Source organism: Somniosus microcephalus, unplaced genomic scaffold (genome assembly GCF_052327205.1).
Source record: "Somniosus microcephalus isolate GS21.2 unplaced genomic scaffold, FLI_Smic_1.0 unresolved_chr7, whole genome shotgun sequence".
Taxonomy (NCBI): domain Eukaryota; kingdom Metazoa; phylum Chordata; class Chondrichthyes; order Squaliformes; family Somniosidae; genus Somniosus; species Somniosus microcephalus.
Genome location: NW_028225185.1, coordinates 29,167,178 through 29,181,060, shown reverse-complemented (window position 1 = coordinate 29,181,060; position 13,883 = coordinate 29,167,178). Strand labels below are relative to the sequence as shown.

General features: G+C 46.0%; 1 protein-coding gene across 1 annotated transcript in view; it reads left to right on the top strand.

The window, feature by feature from the left end:
- The first annotated feature begins 2,227 nt into the window (after positions 1-2,227).
- The window catches only part of LOC147086696 (serine/threonine-protein kinase WNK3-like), a 173,696-nt gene continuing 162,040 nt past the window's right edge, over positions 2,228-13,883 (top strand). The window contains 1 exon segment of the mRNA XM_085978844.1: positions 2,228-3,610. The gene's annotated coding sequence lies outside the window, so the exon portion shown is untranslated.

The following is a 13,883-nucleotide window of genomic DNA, read 5'->3' as shown; positions in this document are numbered from 1 at the left end:
TTTTCCCCTTATTATTCCTTACCTCCACCCAAACTGTTTCATTATCCTGATCTTTTGACCCAATATCATTTCTCTGTATTACAGTGATTCCTTCCTTTATTAACATAGCCACCCCACCTCCCCTTCCTTCCTGCCTGTCCTTCCTGATCGTTAAATAACCTGGTATGTTTAATTCCCAGGCATTGTCACCCTGCAGCCATGTTTCTGTAATGGCCACAAGATCATACCCATATGTAGCTATTTGTGCCATTAACTCATCTATTTTGTTACGAATGCTACGTGCATTCAGATAGAGAACTTTCAAATGTGTTTTGTGACACTTAGTTCCTGCTTTTGCCCTTTTTATTACTTTACCTTTTACTCCATACCTTCTGCGCCTTCCTGACACGCTCTGGTTTTTAATTTCCCCACTGCTACCTAAGTCTATGACCTTCTCTGTTGTCATTTTTATTATTTGCTCTCTAGGAACCTCCCCCCCACTAGGATGTTCTTGCCATGGAGGGAGTGCAGCGAAGATTCACCAGACTGATACCTGGGATGGCAGGAATGACGTATGAGGAGAGATTGGGTCGAATGGGCTTATACTCGCTGGAGTTTAGAAGAATGAGAGGGGATCTCAGTGAAACTTATAAAATTCTAACAGGACTAGACAGACTAGATGCAGGAAGGATGTTCCCGATGGCCGGGGAGTCCAGAACCAGGGGTCGCAGTCTAAGGATAAGGGGTAAGCCATTTAGGACTGAGATGAGGAATTTCTTCACCCAGAGAGTGGTGAACCTGTGGAATTCTCTACCACAGAGGGCGGTGGAGGCCAATTCATAAAATATATTCAAGAAGGAGTTAGATATATTTCTTAAGGCTAAAGGGATCAAGGGATATGGGGAGAAAGCAGGGACCGGGTACTGAATTTGGATGATCAGCCATGATCTCATTGAATGGCGGAACAGGCTCAAGGGGCCGAATGGCCGACTCCTGCTCCTATCTTCTATGTTTCTATGTATAATTGCAAGCTGTTGAAAATGAAAACGGTGTCGCCCCAAGCATGTGTTTTTTAATTAAATGTTTTTATATTTGCTCAAGTGTAGGAATTGCTGGCAAATGATGGACTTGGCCACAATGGCTTTGGCTTTGGGGCCTGGCTGCAGGATTCAGGCCTCTGTTGCTAGGCAGACGTGAGGGGGGCGGGGCCGTGGGCCTCGTTGCGCGGTGACGTCACCGCGTCGGCAGTGGGGGGGGCGGTGGCGTGGGGAACTCATTGCGCGGTGACGTCACCGCGTCGGCAGTGGGGGGGGCGGTGGCGTGGGGAACTCATTGCGCGGTGACGTCACCTCGTCGGCAGTTGGGTGCACAAGGCCGGAGCACGATGGGAAATGTAGTCTTTTACTGACAGAAAAAATATATAAAAAGGCAGAATTTTTGTACTGGTTTTTTTTTCATTGGCGTTTAAAAATGGGAGACGAAAATAAAATTAATAACCCGATTAAGGCGGAAAATGACGGTTGGGTTTAATTTTGTGTTTTTGAACCCTGGAGGTTTCTTCCGGGAGGTCGCGACCTCGCCCGATCACGTGATTATTTAAAAACATTGAAAAAAAATTCCCCTTTCAATTTTTAATTTCATTTCTATTCCCTGTCTAAAGAACCTTTCTACTGACAGCCTAAGTCAGGTCAAACCCCTTTAAAAACATTAAATAGAATTTTTTAAAAAGCTGACGGTTGGTTTTCAAAAGGAGAGTCAGGAACTGCAACTCCCAGCGGGCCCGGCGGCTGACTTCCGGCTGTACTTCCGGCAGTTTCCCCCCCCTCTTCAGAATTTTTAAAAAAATCGAGTTAATTATAATTTTCAAAGGGCATTTTTTTGGAATGATTTGTCGGAGGAAAACCTTCCCCTTTGAAGATTTCCAAAAAAAAAGAAATCGGAACGATAAAATTAAAGATGGGAGACTACGACTCCCAGCAGGCTTGGGGGCGACTGCCGGCCGGTCTGTGGGAATAAAAAATTTAAAGGTTGTAATTAAAAAATGGATCGAATTCTCAATTTGAAATTACTGGTTGGGTATGATCGGTGAGAGAAACTCGATTTAACGGAAGCCAATTCTAAAATAAAATCAAATAAGTTCGGGTTAAAAAAGAACTACAGCTCCCGGCAGGCTCGGCGCGAGGGACTTCCGGCCAGGGGTGAACTTCCGGCCGGAGACGGGCTGCGCGCGCACCCACCGCCGGCCCCGCTTTAGCGGGTTTTGAAAAAATTATCTTCCGCTGAGGGCGGGCGGCGCGGCCGAGGACGGTGGATCGATTTCCCCCCCCTTCTCCCACCGTCAATTCTCAAAGATTTCCCCCACCCCACACCCACTTTACCTCAGCTTTTCCCCCGCCCGACCCCCCTCCTGCAATCCTGGAAGGAAAGATTTGAAGAAAATAATTTTTTTTCGAAGAAAAATTCTTAAAATTACTCATTTCTTAACCCCCTCCCCAGTTTGCTGAGATAATTCCCTGGGGGATTTTTATTTTAATGGGAGGAGGTTGTGTGAGGGGTTAAAATGGGTTAGGTTTTTATTTTTGGGGAGTGGGGGGTTGAGGGGGGGGGCGGAAAGTGGTCTAAAATTTCTGTGTGTAAAAATCTGATCTAATAATTCATTATTTTTCTCTAGAGGGTGTGTGTTAATATAATTGGGAGTTTGGCTGATATTTTTGGGGTCTGCATGGACGTATTTGGGGTCTAAATAGACTTTTTTGTGATCAATATCTTAATTTTCCTCACTCAATATAATTTGGGTTTTAGCAGATATTTTTGGGTCTCAATAGACCTTTTTGTGATAAATATCTTAATTTTTTTTCTTTCTGTTAATATAATTGGGGTTGATCAGACATTTTTGTGGTCTAACTAGACCTTTTTTGTGGTCTAACTAGACTATTTTCTAATTTAAAAAAAAACTGATCTATAATTAATGTTTCCCTGTTAATATAATTTGGGGTTTAGCAGATTTTTTTGGTGGGGATCTAAACAGACTTGTGATTAAAAAATCTGATCTATAATTAATGTTTCCCTGTTAATATAATTTGGGGTTTAGCAGATTTTTGGGGGTCTAAATAGACTGAGGCTAAATAGATTCTTTTTTGAGTCTAAATAGGCTTGTCTGAGTCTAAATAGGCTTTTTTGAGTCAATCGGCTTTTTGGGGGTATATAATTATTATTCCCTCCAAAACAATATATTTTGGGGGAGAAGCTGTTGGAAGGGTTAAAATCTGCCTTTTATTTATTTTTTACTCCAAAGAAGACGGTAAAATGGTTGCAAAGCTCTGAGGGGTCTTAACGCAAAGTGGGGGTTAAACCCCGCAATAAGCAAGCTTCCTCCGCCCCGCCGTCTGTATTTCTCCCCTCCCCCGGGGTCCCTGCAGGGATGGAGTCTCGCCACTGCTCCTGGGTTGCTCCAGGACCGCCCCGCTGTAATCCTCCGCCCCTAACCCGCTCAAACCTTGCCCTTTTAAAGTCTCTCTCCCCTGGGGCTTAACCCCCCAAAAATTGTTGCGCGCGCTCTTGCGATCAGTCAGATGTTGGGATTCGATCATTTGGATGCGCGCCGGTATAATTTTAATAAATATATATGTGTGTAAGTATCATGTTTGTGCATATATATTGTGCATAAGTATTTTCTGTGTGATATATTAATACAGGTATATAATTGTGGCATATTAATATCTAATTGTGGTATATTCATATATAATTGATTATATATTTTTGAAAATATCTTGCATATATATTGTGCGCAAGTATTTTCTATGGTATATTAATATATAATTGTGGTATATTAATATATAATTCTGTATATATATTTATATTTTTGAAAATATCTTGCATATATATTGCGCGCAAGTATTTTCTATGGTATATTAATATATAATTGTATATTAATATATAATTGTGTATTTGTATATTTTTGAAAATATCTTGCATATATATTGTGCGCAAGTATTTTCTATGGTATATTAATATAATTGTGGTATATTAATATATAATTGTGTATATATATGTATATTTTTGAAAATATCTTGCATATATATTGTGCGCAAGTATTTTCTATGGTGGTATATTAATATAATTGCGTATATATATATATTTTTGAAAATATCTTGCATATATATTGTGCGCAAGTATTTTCTATGGTATATTAATATATAATTGTGGTATATTAATATATAATTGTGTATATATACGTATATTTTTGAAAATATCTTGCATATATATTGTGCGCAAGTATTTTCTATAGTATATATTAATATATAATTGTATATTAATATATAATTGTGGTATATTAATACATATAATATATAATTGTGTATATATGTATATTTTTGAAAATATCTTGCATATATATTGTGTGCAAGTATTTTCTATGTAGTATATATTAATATTTAATTGTGGTATATATTAATATATTGGTATATATAAATATATAATTGTATATACATATATTTTTGAATATATCTTGCATATATATTGTGCATAAGTATTTTCCATGGTATATTAGTATATAATTGTGGTATATTAATATATATTGTGTGTATATATAAGTATATTTCCAATTGTATATATAATAATATCTCCAAGTTTGCAGACGACACAAAGCTGGGTGGGCGTGTGTGCTGTGAGGAGGATGCCGAGAATCTCCAGGATGATTTGGACAGGTTGGGTGATTGGGCAGAAGCATGGCAGATGCAATATAATGTGGATAAATGCGAGGTTAACCACTTTGGTGGCAAAAACAGGAAGGCAGATTATTATCTGTACGGCAATAGATTGGGAGAAGGGGAAGTGCAACGGGACCTGGGTGTCCTTGTGCACCAGTCGCTGAAGGTAAGCATGCAGGTGCAGCAGGCGGTTAAGAAGGCAAATGGGATGTTGGCCTTCGTAGCGAGAGGATTCGAGTACAGGAGCAAGGGTGTCTTGCTGCAGTTGTACAGGGCCTTGGTGAGACCACACCTTGAGTATTGTGTGCAGTTTTGGTCACCTTATCTGAGGAAGGATGTTCTTGCCATGGAGGGAGTGCAGCGAAGATTCACCAGACTGATACCTGGGATGGCAGGAATGACGTATGAGGAGAGATTGGGTCGATTGGGCTTATACTCGCTGGAGTTTAGAAGAATGAGAGGGGATCTCATTGAAACTTACAAAATTCTAACAGGACTAGATGCAGGAAGGATGTTCCCGATGGCCGGGGAGTCCAGAACCAGGGGTCACAGTCTAAGGATAAGGGGTAAGCCATTTAGGACAGAGATGGGGAGGAATTTCTTCACCCAGAGAGTGGTGAACCTGTGGAATTCTCTACCACAGAAGGCAGTTGAGGCCAATTCATTAAATATATTCAAGAAGGAGTTGGATATATTTCTCAAGGCTAAAGGGATCAAGGGATATGGGGAGAAGGCAGGGACCGGGTACTGAATTTGGATGATCAGCCATGATCGCATTAAATGGCGGAGCAGGCTTGAGGGGCCGAATGGCCGACTCCTGCTCCTATCTTCTATGTTTCTAATGTATACTTTTGCACAATTTCTATGCGTTATATTAATTAATTGTATATAAATGTTTTTGAACAGATCGAATATTTTGTGCTTCAGTTTTTTCTAAGGTATAAATATAGTAATTGTGTGTATATATAACTATATTTGTGAATATATCTTGCATTTATATATGTTGTGCATCAGTATTTTCTCCTATGGGTACAGAGGAGATTTACGAGGATGTTGCCGGGACTGGGGAATTTTAGCGATGAGGGAAGATCGGAGAGGCCGGGGTTGTTTTCTCTGGAACAGAGGAGGCTGAGGGGAGATTTAATCGAGGTGTATAAAATGATGAGGGGGCCCTGGATAGAGTGGATAGGAAGGACCTATTTCCCTGAGCAGAGAGGTCAGTAACCAGGGGGGGGGGCAGAGATTTAAAGTCATTGGGAGAAGGATTAGAGGGGAGTTGAGGAGAACTTTCTTCACTCAGAGGGTGGTGGGGGGTCTGGAACTCACTGCCTGAAAGGGGGGTCGAGGCAGAAACTCTCATCACATTTAAAAAGTACTTGGATACGCACTCGAAGTGCCGTAACCTACAGGGCTACGGACCGAGAGCTGGACAGTGGGATTAGGCTGGAGAGCTCTTTGTCGGCCGGCACGGACACGAGGGGCCGAATGGCCTCCCTCCGTGCTGTAAATGTCTGTGATTCTGTGGTATATTTATATATCTTGCATTGTGTGTGTGTGTATATATACATAATAAATGTATGTATATAGCTCACATTTAACACATTGTGTATATATTTCTACATATTTATGGATGTCCTTGGTGGTGTTGTGTTTGCAACTGGTTTTAAGCGATGTATGCCTGTTACTTATAAACATTCCAGGCAGATAAACAAATCTCCCAGTTAAGCAACGCCTCGATTTTAAAATTCTCATCCTTGCTTTTAAATCCCTCCATGGCCCTCGCCCTCCCTCCCTATCTCTGTAACCTCCTCCAGCCCCTACAACCCTCCCTATCTCTGTAACCTCCTCCAGCCCCTACACCCCTCCCTATCTCTGTAACCTCCTCCAGCCCCCTACAACCCTCCCTATCTCTGTAACCTCCTCCAGCCCCCTACAACCCTCCCTATCTCTGTAACCTCCTCCAGCCCCTACACCCCTCCCTATCTCTGTAACCTCCTCCAGCCCCTACAACCCTCCCTATCTCTGTAACCTCCTCCAGCCCCTACAACCCTCCCTATCTCTGTTACCTCCTCCAGCCCCTACAACCCTCCATATCACTGCAACCTCCTCCAGCCCCTACACCCCTCCCTAGCTCTGTAACCTCCTCCAGCCCCTACATCCCTCCCTATCTCTGTAACCTCCTCCAGCCCCTACAACCCTCCCTATCTCTGTAACCTCCTCCAGCCCCTACAACCCTCCCTATCTCTGTAACCTCCTCAAGCCCCCTACACCCCTCCCTATTTCTGTAACCTCCTCCAGCCCTACACCCCTCCCCATCTCTAACCTCCTCCAGCTTAAATAAAGGAAACTACGATGGTCTGAGGAGCGAGTTGGGTAGGATTGATTGGGGAATGGCACTCAAAGGGTTGACGGTGGATAGGCAATGGCAAACATTCAAAGACCGAATGGATGAGCTACAGAAGTTGTTCATCCCAGTTTGGCATAAAAATAAAACAAAAAAGGTGACTCAACCGTGGCTAACAAGGGAAATTAGGGATAGCATAAGATCCAAGGAGAGGACATACAAATTGCCAGAAAAAGCAATAATCCTGAGGATTGGGAGCAGTTCAGGATTCAACAAAGTAGGACAAAGGGATTAATTAAGAAAGGGAAAATAGAATGAGAGTAAGCTATCAGGGAACATAAAAACTAACTGTAAAAGCTTTTATAGATATGTGAAGAGAAAAAGATTGGTGAAGTCAAGCGTAGGTCCCTTGCAGTCAGAATCGGGGGAATTTATAATGGGGAACAAAGAAATGGCAGACCAACTAAATACTTATTTTGGTTCTGTCTTCACAAAGGAGGACACAAATAACCTCCCAGAAATACCGGGGAACATAGGGTCTGATGAAAGGGTGGAACTGAAAGAAATCAGTATTTGTAGGGAAATGGTGTTAGGAAAATTGATGGGACTGAAGGCCGAAAAATCCCCAGGGCCTGATAATCTACATCCCAGGGTACTTAAGGAAGTGGCCCTAGAAATAGTAGATGCATTGCTGGTCATCTTCCAGCATTCGATAGACTCTGGAACAGTACCCATGGATTGGAGGGTAGCTAATGTTACCCCACTATTCAAAAAAGGTGGTAGAGAGAAAACGGGGAATTATAGACCGGTAAGCCTGACATCGGTAGTGGGGAAAATGCTAGAGTCTATTATAAAAGATGTAATAGCAGAGCACTTGGAAAACAGTGACAGGATCGGACAAAGTCAACATAGATTTACAAAAGGTAAATCGTGCTTGACTAATCTACTGGAATTTTTTGAGGATGTAACTGGTAAAATAGATAAGGGAGAACCAGTGGATGTGGTGTATTTGGACTTTCAGAAGGCTTTCGATAAGGTCCCGCATAAGAGATTAGCGTGCAAAATTAATGCACATGGGATTGGGGGCAAGGTATTGACTTGGATAGAGAACTGGTTGGCGGACAGAAAGCAAAGAGTTGAAATAAACGGGTCGTTTCCGAGTGGCAGGCAGTGACTAGTGGGGTACCACAAGGATCGGTCCTTGGACCCCAGCTGTTCACAATATATATTAATGATCTGGATGAGGGAATTGGATGTAGTATCTCCAAATTTGCAGACGACACAAAGCTGGGTGGGAGGGTATGGTGTGAGGAGGATGTCGTGAAACTCCAGTATGATTTGGACAGGTTAGGTGATTGGGCAGAAACATGGCAAATGCAGTATAATGTGGATAAATGTGAGGTTATCCACTTTGGAGGCAAAAACAGGAAGGCAGATTATTATTTGAATGGCAATAGATTGGGTGAAGGGGAAGTGCAAAGAAACCTGGGTGTTCTTGTGCACCAGTCGCTGAAGGTAAGCATGCAGGTGCAGCAGGCGGTTAAGAAGGCAAATGGTATGTTGGCCTTCGTAGCGAGAGGGTTCGAGTACAGGAACAATGATGTCTTGCTGCAGTTGTACAGGGCCTTGGTGAGGCCACACCTTGAGTATTGTGTGCAGTTTTGGTCGCCTTATCTGAGGAAGGATGTTCTTGCCATGGAGGGAGTGCAGCGAAGATTCACCAGACTGATACCTGGGATGGCAGGAATGACGTATGAGGAGAGATTGGGTCGATTAGGCTTATACTCGCTGGAGTTTAGAAGGAGAGGGGATCTCATTGAAACTTATAAAATTCTAACAGGACTAGACAGACTAGATGCAGCAAGGATGTTCCCGATGGCGGGGGAGTCCAGAACCAGGGGTCACAGTCTAAGGATAAGGGGTAAGCCATTTAGGACTGAAATGAGGAGGAATTTCTTCACCCAGAGAGTGGTGAACCTGTGGAATTCTCTGCCACAGAGGGCGGTGGAGGCCAGTTCATTAAATATATTCAAGAAAGAGTTGGATATATTTCTTAAGGCTAAAGGGATCAAGGGATATGGGGAAAAGGCAGGGACAGGGTACTGAATTTGGATGATCAGCCATGATCTCATTGAATGGCGGAGCAGGCTCGAGGGGCCGAATGGCCTACTCCTGCTCCTATCTTCTATGTTTCTAGCCCCTACAACCCTCCCTATCTCTGTAACCTCCTCCAGCCCCTACAACCCTCCCTATCTCTGTAACCTACTCCAGCCCCTACAACCCTCCCGATCTCTGTAACCTCCTCCAGCCCCCTACAACCCTCCCTATCTCTGTAACCTCCTCCAGCCCCTACAACCCTCCCTATCTCTGTAACCTCCTCCAGCCCCACAACCCTCCCTATCTCTGTAACCTCCTCCAGCCCCCTACAACCCTCCCTATCTCTGTAACCTCCTCCAGCCCCCGACAACCCTCCCTATCTCTGTAACCTCCTCCAGCCCCACAACCCTCCCTATCTCTGTAACCTCCTCCAGCCCCTACAACCCTCCCTATCTCTCTAACCTCCTCCAGCCCCTACAACCCTCCCTATCTCTGTAACCTCCTCCAGCCCCTACAACCCTCCCTATCTCTGTAACCTCCTCCAGCCCCTACAACCCTCCCTATCTCTGTAACCTCCTCCAGCCCCTACAACCTTCTGAGATCTCTGCGCTCCTCCTATTCTGGCCCATCCCGATTTCCATCGCTCCACCATTGGCGGCCGTGCCTTCAGCCGACTGGGCCCCAAGCTCTGGAATTCCCTCCCAAACCTCTCCGCCTCTCTCTCCCCTCCTTTAAGACGCTCCTTAAAACCTTCCTCCACCTGCCCCTAATTTCTCCTTCCACCTCCGTATCATCGCCCGTCTCCGCCCCTGCCTCAGCTCATCCGCTGCTGAAAACCTCATCCATGCCTTTGTTACCTCTAGACTTGACTATTCCAACGCACTCCTGGCCGGCCTCCCACATTCCACCCGACGTAAACTTGAGGTCATCCAAAACTCCTGCTGTCCCGTGTCCTAACTCGCACCGAGTCCCGTTCGCCCATCACCCCCTGTGCTCGCTGACCTACACTGGCTCCCAGTTAAGCAACGCCTTGATTTCAAAATTCTCATCCTTGTTTTCAGATCCCTCCGTGGCTTCCTCGTCCACCCTCCCTATCTCTGTAACCTCCTTCAGCCCCACAACCCCCCCGAGATATCTGCGCTCCTCCAATTCTGGCCTCTTGAGCATCCCTGATTATAATCGCTCCACCATTGGTGGCCGTGCCTTCTGTTGCCTGGGCCCTAAGCTCTGGAATTCCCTCCCTAAACCTCTCCGCCTCGCTACCTCTCTCTCCTCCTTTAAGCTATGAAGAGCGACTGGACAGGCTGGGGATGTTTTCCTTGGAGCAGCGAAGGCTGAGGGGGGACCTGATTGAGGTGTACAAAATTATGAGGGGCATAGATAGGGTGGATAGAAAGGAACTTTTCCCCTTAGTAGAGGGGTCAATAACCAGGGGGCATAGTTTCAAGGTAAGGGGCAGGAGGTTTAGAGGGGATTTGAGGAAAAACTTTTTCACCCAGAGGGTGGTTGGAATCTGGAACTCACTGCCTGAAAGGGTGGTAGAGGCAGGAACCCTCACAACATTCAAGAAGCATTTAGATGAGCACTTGAAACGCCACAGCATACAAGGCTACGGACCAAGCGCTGGAAAATGGGATTAGAATAGACAGGGCTTGATGGCCGGCGCGGACACGACGGGCCGAAGGGCCTCTTTCTGTGCTGTATAACTCTGACTTGATGAAAACGGGATTAGAATAGAAGGGGCTTGATGGCCGGCGCGGACATGATGGGCCGAAGGGCCTCTTTCTGTGCTGTATAACTCTGACTTGATGAAAACGGGATTAGAATAGAAGGGGCTTGATGGCCGGCGCGGACACGACGGGCCAAAGGGCCTCTTTCTGTGCTGTATCACTCTGTGACGCTTCTTAAAACCGACCTCTTTGACCAAGCTTTTGGTCACCTGCCCTAATATCTCCTCGGGGGGGGGGGGGGGCGGGGGTCACATTTTGTGTCTTCTAATGCTCCTGTGTAGCGCCTTGGGATGTTTTACTCCGTTAGAGTCGCTAGATAAATGCAGGTGGTTGTTGCTGCTGCTGCTGCCGCCCACGTCATTAAGGTGTATAAGATTTCTGCCTGTGCACACGACGTGCCTTTGAAAGGTGCTTCTCCACAGCCACTGGGTTTTCTCTTCGCAATATACGATTTGTAAACACGACCAGTTCCTTAAGAGCAATTCATGCAAGCGGATGTGGATTTTAATTTGCTGAATGAGTGAGTGCGTGTGGATGTAGCGTAGACGGACGTACAAGTTGCGGAGCAGGGCTGCTCTCCCTCCCCCCCCCCCCCTCCTCCCCTCCACCCCTGCACTTGGAGTTCCCATTCTTAAGAGAAATAGCGGTGTTCATTTGAAAGGGCTGCTTGGACCCGTAAGTAGGTGGCAAAGTGCCGAGGCCGGGCTGTCTCCTTTCCCTGCCGCTCTCTCTCGATCAAAAGCACTAGCTGTCACGTTGTGCTTGAGCCTGGCGCGCCTGTGAATGAATGAGCGAGTGAGTAAAGATCCTCGTACTTTGTACCTCTTGCGCTGGCTGCTATTTAATGACTGGCAGCCCCCTGTAACTTTGAGATATTGATGTAGCGAGGCTTGTTGAGGTAGTGACAGTGTCGGCACTCTTGAACCAGCAAAAATCTATCCCGTGTTGCCCCCTTCTAACATTATTAATTTACACTCTCTTTTTATTTGATGTAAGACCTATTACTGCCGGGCCCTTCCTGTTTTGCTTCCCCCGCACGTGTGAAAGGAAATTGCTTGTTTGACTGAACGGCTTTCTGCGCTGCTTTTTTCCCTTTTTTTTTTTCGGTCGACTCGTTCAGCTGCTCGCACAGTTTGAAATGGTGGTGCGCTGCTGCGGGAGCCTGAAGTGGGAGAGTAAAGCTTTGACCTGCACTGTTGTGCGTAATGCCCTTTGATGGGCCTTTCCATTTGTGACTTTTACAATGGGGGACGGAGGTGGGGGGGAGATGTTCATGGGCCTGCAGTTGGTGCCTCAAATCACGGCGGGGTGTTTATGCACGAGTTAGTAAGTAACTGAAACCAGATAACTAACCTCCAGCGAGTGCTGGAAGTCTGTTTGTCAGCTTGGCTCAGTTGGCAGAAAAACTGTAAGATGATCTCGGCTGAGATTCCCACTATATGGCTTTGGAGCACTGTGCCCAATTTTGGTCTCCTTATCTAAGGAAGGATATGCTTGCCTTAGAAGCGGTTGCAACGAAGGTTCACTAGATTGATTCCTGGGATGAGTGTGATTCCTGGGATGAGAGGGATTGTCCTATGAGGAGAGATTGAGTAGATTGGGCCGATACCCTCTGGAGTTTAGAAGAATGAGAGGTGATCGCATTGAAATATATCAGATTCTGAGGGGGGATTGACAGGGTAGATGCTGAGAGGCTGTTTCCCCCCTGGCTGGAGAGTCTCGAACCAGGGGTCACAGTCTCAGGATAAGGGGTCGGCCATTGAGGACTGAGATGAGGAGGAATTTCTTCACTCAGAGGGCGATGAATCTTTGGAATTCTCTGCCCCAGAGGGCTGTGGAGGCTCAGTCGTTGAGTCTATTCAAGGCCGAGATCGATAGATTTTTGGACTCGAGGGTTCTTGCCATGGAGGGAGTGCAGCGACGATTCACCAGACTGATACCTGGGATGGCAGGAATGACGTATGAGGAGAGATTGGGTCGATTGGGCTTATATTCGCTAGAGTTTAGAAGAATGAGAGGGGATCTCATTGAAACTTACAAAATTCTAACAGGACTAGATAGACTAGATGCAGGAAGGATGTTCCCGATTGTCGGGGAGTCCAGAACCAGGGGTCACAGTCTAAGGATGAGGGGTAAGCCATTTAGGACAGAGATGAGGAGGAATTTCTTCACCCAGAGAGTGGTGAACCTGTGGAATTCTCTGCCACACAAGGCAGTTGAGGCCAACTTATTCAAGAAGGAGTTGGATATATTTCTTAAGGCTAAAGGGATCAAGGGATATGGGGAGAAGGCAGGGACAGGGCACTGAATTTGGATGATCAGCCATGATCTCATTGAATGGCGGAGCGGGCTCGAGGGGCCGAATGGCCGACTCCTGCTCCTAACTCTGACGGATTGCTGAATTGTCTTTGTTAAACCGAGGCCTCGTCTGCTCGCTCCAGTGCCTGAGCTGGACATGAAAGATCCCCGCGCACTGTTTGATGAGAAGTGGGGAGTTGTCCTCGTGTCCTGGCCGACGGACTGCTTTTGGTGTTGGGTGAGGGAGAGATGTTAGCCAGAAATCCCCGCTCTTCATTAGGTAATCCTCTGGGACCTTTATACCATCCGCCTGAAGTGTTCTATTGTGTGCACAGAGTGCTTTGAAATGCACGCGATAGGTGTTGCCTAAAGAAAGCGTTTCTTTTATGCGGTGACACATTTATTATGCTGTGTTTTTTTTCTCGTCAGGTGGCCTCGTTCCCTCCTTTCCCCTGCTGTAGGCCATAACCCGCGCATGACAGGGTTCCTCGGGTACCCATTCTGTATGTCATGAACCTAGATACCGAGTGCCAGCAGGCTGTGTGACTGGCGGGGGCGTCATGGTCGACTCTGATCCAGCTCTCGCCCGATGTCCCTGCACGCCCCATTCATGCAGCTATCAGCCGGGATCAGTGGTGGGAGCCCTGGATGCCTCCCCCGCCCCTTGCCAGTCCAGGGCACACAGAACCATTAGGAAAGCAGGGACAGGGTACTGAGTTTGGATGA